The 7,500-nt window shown below is 45.4% G+C and overlaps 1 protein-coding gene across 1 annotated transcript in view; it reads left to right on the top strand.

The window, feature by feature from the left end:
• Positions 1–7,500, top strand: part of si:dkey-22o22.2 (neural-cadherin) — a 162,939-nt gene that overhangs the window by 101,049 nt on the left and 54,390 nt on the right.

Here is a 7,500-nt window from a genome sequence, read left to right as displayed (position 1 = left end):
CGTGTTTTAAATTTGAGAGTTTAAGCCAGAATCTGTTCTGTTCAGTTAAAAGGCTGGTTTTTCCGAGTGTCTGTGAACGCGTCTTGAGAGTGAGACTTGCAGCTAGTGTGTAGGTGTGTTTGTTGTTGTTAGCCTCTGCATAAGAAGACGGCAGCACGTGTGTGGCTAAGGAGCTACTGATGTTAGGTTTTTGTTGTTTTGGCGTTGGCTACGGCCCACAGTAACCCCTAACAGTCAAGAATAAAGAGGAAGGAAGGAAGGAGGGAGGAAGGAAGGATGGAAGGATGGAAGGATGGAAGGGAGGAAAAAGGAAGGAAAAGAACGGGGGAGGAAGGGAGGAAGAAGGAAGGAAAGGAGACAGGAAGGAAGGGACGAAGATGGAAGGGAGGAAGAAGGAAGGAAAGGAGACAGGAAGGAAGGAGAGATGGAAGGGAGGAAGAAGGAAGGAAAGGAGGGAGGAAGAAGGAAGCATGGAGGGAGGAAGGCAGGTAGGAGGGAAGGAAAGAGGGAGGGGGGACAGACAGAAGGAAGGAAAGAAGGAACAGTCCAAACAGGCGGGGTCAATTTGACCCAGGAGGACGACAGGAAGGTTAAAAAGTCTTAAATTTAACTTGTTCAAACCTTTATTTTCACTCAGGAAATACTCAAATTTGAACCTGTGTGACTCACTTTTTAGGGCCAGAGGCCTGGCCCTAAAAAGTTTGATAACCGTGCCTTAAAGAATCCCTACTATCAGTACCAGCTCTTCTCTTAGTGTCTGCCCCCCTCCTCTCCTCAGCAGACGGTTAGCTGCTAGCATGTATCTGACAGGATGATGATGTTCTCCAGCCGGCTGCAGCTCGCTCTGCACCAGCTGCACCGGCTGAGAGGCTGAGAGGCTGAGAGGCTGACAGGCTGAGAGGCTGACAGGCTGACAGGCTGAGAGGCTGACAGGCTGACAGGCTGACAGGTTGACAGGCTGACAGGCTGAGAGGCTGACAGGCTGACAGGCTGACAGGCTGAGAGGCTGACAGGCTGACAGGCTGACAGGCTGAGAGGCTGACAGGCTGACAGGCTGAGAGGCTGACAGGTTGACAGGCTGACAGGCTGAGAGGCTGACAGGCTGACAGGCTGACAGGCTGAGAGGCTGACAGGCTGAGAGGCTGACAGGCTGACAGGCTGACAGGCTGAGAGGCTGACAGGCTGAGAGGCTGAGAGGCTGACAGGCTGAGAGGCTGAGGGGCTGAGGGGCTGAGGGGCTGAGGGGCTGAGGGGCTGAGAGGCTGACAGGCTGACAGGCTGAGAGGCTGACAGGCTGACAGGCTGAGAGGCTGACAGGCTGACAGGCTGAGAGGCTGACAGGCTGAGAGGCTGACAGGTTGACAGGCTGACAGGCTGACAGGCTGACAGGCTGACAGGCTGAGAGGCTGACAGGCTGAGAGGCTGACAGGCTGACAGGCTGAGAGGCTGAGAGGCTGAGGGGCTGAGGGGCTGAGAGGCTGAGAGGCTGAGAGGCTGAGGGGCTGAGAGGCTGAGAGGCTGAGAGGCTGACAGGCTGACAGGCTGAGAGGCTGAGGGGCTGAGAGGCTGAGAGGTTGACAGGCTGAGAGGCTGACAGGCTGACAGGCTGAGAGGCTGAGAGGCTGAGAGGTTGAGAGCGATCTGCTGAGATCTGCTGCGAGCCGTTAATCTGTGTGATGATCAGCTCAGCTTCAGCACACTGCCCATGTCTAATGAGATGACTTCTCATTAGCACTGATACTGAACGCTTGGCTGCCTCGGCCCGCGGGGGGTGAGGGGGGGGGGGGGGGTTTCTAACCAATGTTTTCATCTGTTAGGGTAAATGTTCCCTCCATCATCCATTCCTTCCTTCCTTCCCTCTTTCTTTCTGTCCTTCCTTCCTTCTGTCCTCTTTCCTTCTGTCCTTCCTTCCTTCTGTCCTCCCTTCCTTCCTTCCCTCTTTCCTTCTGTCCTTCCTTCCTTCTGTCCTCTTTCCTTCTGTCCTCTTTCCTTCTGTCCTTCCTTCCTTCTGTCCTCCCTTCCTTCCTTCCCTCTTTCCTTCTGTCCTTCCTTCCTTCTGTCCTCCTTCCTTCCTTCCCTCTTTCCTTCTGTCCTTCCTTCATTCTGTCCTCCTTCTTTCCTTCCCTCTTTCCTTCTGTCCTTCCTTCCTTCCTTCCCTCTCTCTTTCCAGCCCACCGAGGAGTCCAATCTGGCCCACTTTCCTTCCTTCCTTCCTTCCTTTCTTCCTTCCCTTTTTCCTTCTGTCCTTCCACACTGTGCTGATGTCTAATGAGATGATTCCTCATTAGCGCTGATACTGAACGCTCGGCTGCCTCGGCCCGCAGGGGGTAAGGGGGGGGCGGGGGGGGCAGATCCTCGCTCCGCTCCCTGAGGAGGACCACAGCGTGTCCTGACATGACTCCTCACCTGGAAACTGGATGGATACTGATCTGCCTCCTTATTTAACCCTCTTGTGGTCTTCAAGTCAAGGAATGAAGTTAGGAAGGGAGGAAGAAGGAAGGAAAGGAGTGAAGGAAGGTAGGAGGGAGGGAGGGAGGAAAGAAGGACAGAAGGAAGGGAAGAAGGAAAAGAATGAAGGAAGGGAGAAGGGAGGAGGGAAGGAAAGAAGGACAGAAGGAAAGGAAAGACGGAAGAAAGGAAGGAAGGAAGGAAAGAAGGACGCAAGGAAAGGAAAGAAGGAAGGAAAGAAGCACAGAAGGAAGGGAGAAAGGAAGGAAAGAAGGTAGGAAGGAAGGAAGGAGGGAAGGAAAGATTAACAGATGGAAGGAAAAGAAGGAAAGAAGGAAGGAAGGAAGGAAGGAAGGAAGGAAACAGACGGGGTCAATTTGACCCGGAGGACGACGCGAAGGTTAAATAAAGCTTTAAACGTCACTTTTAACTCTTTAATGAGTTACCTGACCCTTCTGTCCTTCCTTCCTTCTTTCTGTCCTGTCCTTCCGTCCTTCCTTCCTTCTGTCCTTCCTTCTTTCTGTCCTTCCTTCCTTCCTTCCCTCTTTCCTTTTGTCCTTCCTTCCTTCCTTCCTTCCTTCCTTCCTTCCTTCCTTCCTTCCCTCTTTCCTTTTGTCCTTCCTTCCTTCCTTCCCTCTTTCCTTTTGTCCTTCCTTCCTTCCTTCCTTTCTTCCTTCCTTCCTTCCCTCTTTCCTTCTGTCCTTCCTCCCTTCCTTCCTTCCTTCCTTCCTTCTGTCCATGTATTCAGTAACATGTTAAATATTAAAAAATGAGGAAAAAACCCTCCTGAGTAAAATCTTAAAGGTGTGACTTCAGATGTAACTTCCTTTGTGATCATCAACATTTCCATTAGTAACTAGTTTAATGGCACATTGAGAGAGACAGAGAGAGAGAGAGAGAGAGAGAGAAAGATAGAAATAGAGAGAGACAGACAGAGAGAGAGATGGAGAGAGAGAGAGACAGAGAGAGAGATGGAGAGAGAGACAGAGAGAGAGAGATGGAGAGAGAGACAGAGAGAGAGAGATGGAGAGAGAGACAGAGAGAGAGAGGAGGCTGAGAGGTTTTCTGTGTTGTGAAGTGTCAGACAGCGTTTCTCACTCAGCGTTCCTCCGTGTCGCTCTGAGGAAACATTTTACCTGCGGCAGAAACAACGAGGACGGTTTGAAGTTGCTGTGAAGGTGAATTATTTTGACCTGCAGCTTCGCCGGTCGCAGAGAGATCAGAGTTAGTGTGTTTTATAAAGAGGAGGACGGATTGTTAGAAGAGAGTCAGTGGCGATATAATGTCCTGCTTTAATTGATAATACCAACAATGTGTAAGGAGCTCATCCTCATGCTGATAATATAACACAATTCTCAGTTGGTTTCACTTCATGGAATAATGATAATAATAAAATACAATAAGAAAAATCAACTGTAATTAAAAAGAAATAGACGATTAGTAAAATCAGCTGAATTGATGTGCTGTGTTAGAAATAAGAACTGAATGTCAGTCAATGTAGTGTCCTCTAAAGTGATGAAAACAGGAATGTGTGTGTGTGTGTGATACAGGTATTCCTCACATTGTGGGGACTTACCTTTTTTATTGGGGTAAAAAAACAGTTAGTCCCTTTAATGTAAATAATTAATTATAGCTTGATGACTTGGTTTAAAGCTAAGGTTAGGGTTAAGAAAGATTTAGATGAGTCTCTAGGAAATTATGTGTGAGGTGTGTGTGTGGGGTACAGGTGTTCCTACATTATGGGGACTCGCCTCTTTTATTGGGGTTAAAAAACAACAACAGCTAGTCCCTTTAATGTAAATCATTAACTTAAGCTTGAAGTCTTGGTTTAAAGGTAAGGTTAGGGTTAGGTAAGATCAGGATGAGTCTCTAGGAAATTAATGTGTGAGGTGTGTGTGTGGTACAGGTATATATATACGTTATGGGGACCTCTTTTATTAGCTTGAAGACTTAAAGTTAATTTAGTCTGGAGTTATTTTAAGGTTAGGGTTAGGAAAGATTAGTCTCTAGGAAATGAATGTGAGTCAGTGTAATGTCCTCTAAAGTGATGAAAACAAGACTCTGTATGTGTGAAACAGGAATTCCTAAACTTGTGGGGACTCGTCTCCTTTAATGGTGTAAAAAAAAACGTAAGTCTGCTTAATGTAAATCAATAATTTTAGCTTGAAGACTTAAAGTTAATTTAGTCTGGGGTTATTTTAAGGTTAGTTTTAGGAAAGATTAGTCTAGGAAATGAATGTGAGTCAATGCACTGTCCTCTAAAGTGATGGAAACAGGACTGTGTGTGTGTGTGTATATGTGATACAGGTATTCCTACTTTGTGGGGACTTACCCTTTTTATTGGGTTAAAAAAAACAACAGCTAGTCCCTTTAATGTAAATCATTAATGATAGCTTGATGACTTGATTTAAAGTTAAGGTTAGGGTTAGGAAAGATTACGATGAGTATCTAGGAAATGAATGTGTGAGGTGTGTGTGTGTGTGTCAGAGAATATAACATGAGTCTTAAAAGCTCTGCTGGTGGATGTGCAGGTCAGAACAACATCCCAACACACACATACACACACACACACACACACACACACACACACACACAACACACACACACACAGGCATCCTAACACATATTTTCTCTCACATTCACACACACAAAAAATAAAACTCATCATCAACAAAGCAGAGACTAAAACCTTTTTAGGCGATGGCAGCAGACATTCAGCTGCTTCGTGTCCATAGAAGGACCGAGCTGCAGCGCCGGCTGTTGAAATGTCGCATTCTTGGAGAAGCAGCTGTGCATTTCACGGTGTCATGTTTTGTCCGTTGGAGCCGTTGAAGCTGCTCTGAAGACGAACGGCCGCGTGATCACATGACGTCTGTGACTCTGCGCTGGATTATAAAGGGAGGAGCGGGAGTTATTGTTTCAGGAGTGGAGATAAATCGTGTCTATAAACTTGGTGTGAGGGGCCAGCGTTTATACTCTGTGTGTGTGTGTGTGTGTGTGTGTGTGTGTGTGTGTGTGTGTGTGTGTGTAATCAATCAGATCGATGATTCCTGTTTACATTCTCCAAAGCCTGAAATTAAAAGATCCAGACTCCCTCCAGCAGCTTTTGAAGAGATGCACCTGGAGGAGACGGCAGCGCTGTTATTTGCTCTGCTGCATCAGTTTTTTTGGGAGCAGATTTGTCCAAATTTATGACTCACACAGAGCTGCAAAATGGGAAGTTATTCAAGACACTTTTAATTCCCAATAATGTGTCCCAATTCTCTAAAGAAAAGAAGTGACTCTCAGTTCTCTCCTACCGTTTAGATCAGGGGAGTCAAACATGCGGCCCGCGGTCCAGATATGGCCGACCGAGGGGTGCGATCCGGCCCGCTTGCCATCCAGTGCTCTTTTCCTTCCTTCCTTCCTTCCTTCTGTCCTTCCTTCCCTTCTTCCTTCTGTCCTTCCTACCTTTCTTCCTTCTGTCTTTCCTTCCTTCCATCTGTCCTTCCTACCTTTCTTCCTTCTGTCCTTCTGTCCTTCCTTCCTTTCTTCCTTCTGTCCTTCCTTCCTTCCTTTCTTCCTTCTGTCCTTCCTTACATCTGTCTTTCCTACCTTTCTTCCCTCCTTCCTTTTGCCTGTCTTTCCTTCCTTCCCTTCTTATTTCCTTATCGTCCTTATCGGCTCCAGTTTGTGAAGGATTTTTTTTACATTAAAAAACGGGCAAATATATCACGTTAGTGGCTTCTACAGGTCTGCACCTTGCTATTGGTTAAATGAGACCAGCTGACGTCTTAACTGATGCTCCAGAAACTACAGCGAGGAAGTTATGAGCGAGCTGTGAGAGAGATGAGAAATACAACTATAGATGTGAAAATTAGACAGAGTATAGGTGCATATACTGTTGTTTCATGTTGTCTTTAGAGAGAGAGATAGAGAGAGGGATAGAGAGAGAGAGAGACAGATAGAGAGAGAGACAGATATATATATATATATACAGAGAGAGAGAACGAGAGAGAGAGAGATACAGAGAGAGAGAGACAGATAGAGAGAGAGAGAGCGAGAGAGAGAGACAGACAGAGAGATAGAGAGACAGACATATAGAAAGAGAGACAGACAGGCAGAGAGAGAGAGTCCGATAGATTTAAATAAAGTGATATTAGTATATTATTACATTATGGGCTCCAGTTATTATTATTATTTGTGAAGGAGCTTTATAGCAGCGGTCTGATGTAGTAACTGGAAGGATGTTTGGGTATAAAGTAGTGATAATTGAGTTAGGAGTGTAGCAGGAATCAGAGTAGGAGGTTGTGATTGGTTGTGATTGGTGTGGCGTCACTTCACTTTAAAATGTTTGGTTAAAATGTGCCAAATCTGCCAAATAGAGATCCAAGACTTCTATCCACACTGCAGCAAGAGATAAATAATGTTGATTAAATATCTGTGTGACACAAGCTGCTGAATGTCCTGCTGCAAAAACTGAGCCGAAAGAGAGAAGAGGTCTCACTCTGTTGATTATAGAGAGGATCAACTGTTTAGTCTTGATTTACTGACTTTACATCTCTCTGCTGAGTTTTTAAATACACACCATTATGCCTAATTTAGCCCAAAGGTTGTCTGAGGTCAGAGATGGTTGAGTTTGCATGAATATGAATTTTTGTACCAAATGTTTTTCTGTCTGACTCTGCATTGATAAAAAAAAAAAAGTCAGCGTGTCTGTGAAATCTCATTGGCTGGTTCGTCCTGCCGTCTCCAGGTGTGCATGACATCAATTTATTTCCCCGTGTCATTTCCTGTCAGTTCGCTTTAGAGAGAGTTTAGAGAAACACTGTGAAGCTTGAATGGATACGGGTCAGTGATAAATAACATGATCAATTCATTAATATGTTAAAAAATAGTTATAAAGCAGCATCAGGTTTGTTAAAATGTACATTTAGTATTTTTGTTGGTTTTATATCATTTGAAATGACATTTGTACCATTTTTACCAAAAGTAAGACTGAATGCTCCTGAAAATGTCAAATGGTGTAACCACAGTAGAATAATAAAGATGAAATGTAATATTTAGAACAAT

Source organism: Scomber japonicus, chromosome 10 (genome assembly GCF_027409825.1).
Source record: "Scomber japonicus isolate fScoJap1 chromosome 10, fScoJap1.pri, whole genome shotgun sequence".
NCBI lineage: Eukaryota > Metazoa > Chordata > Actinopteri > Scombriformes > Scombridae > Scomber > Scomber japonicus.
The sequence above is the reverse complement of the archived record's forward strand: the minus strand, read 5'-3'. Positions and strand labels throughout refer to the sequence as shown.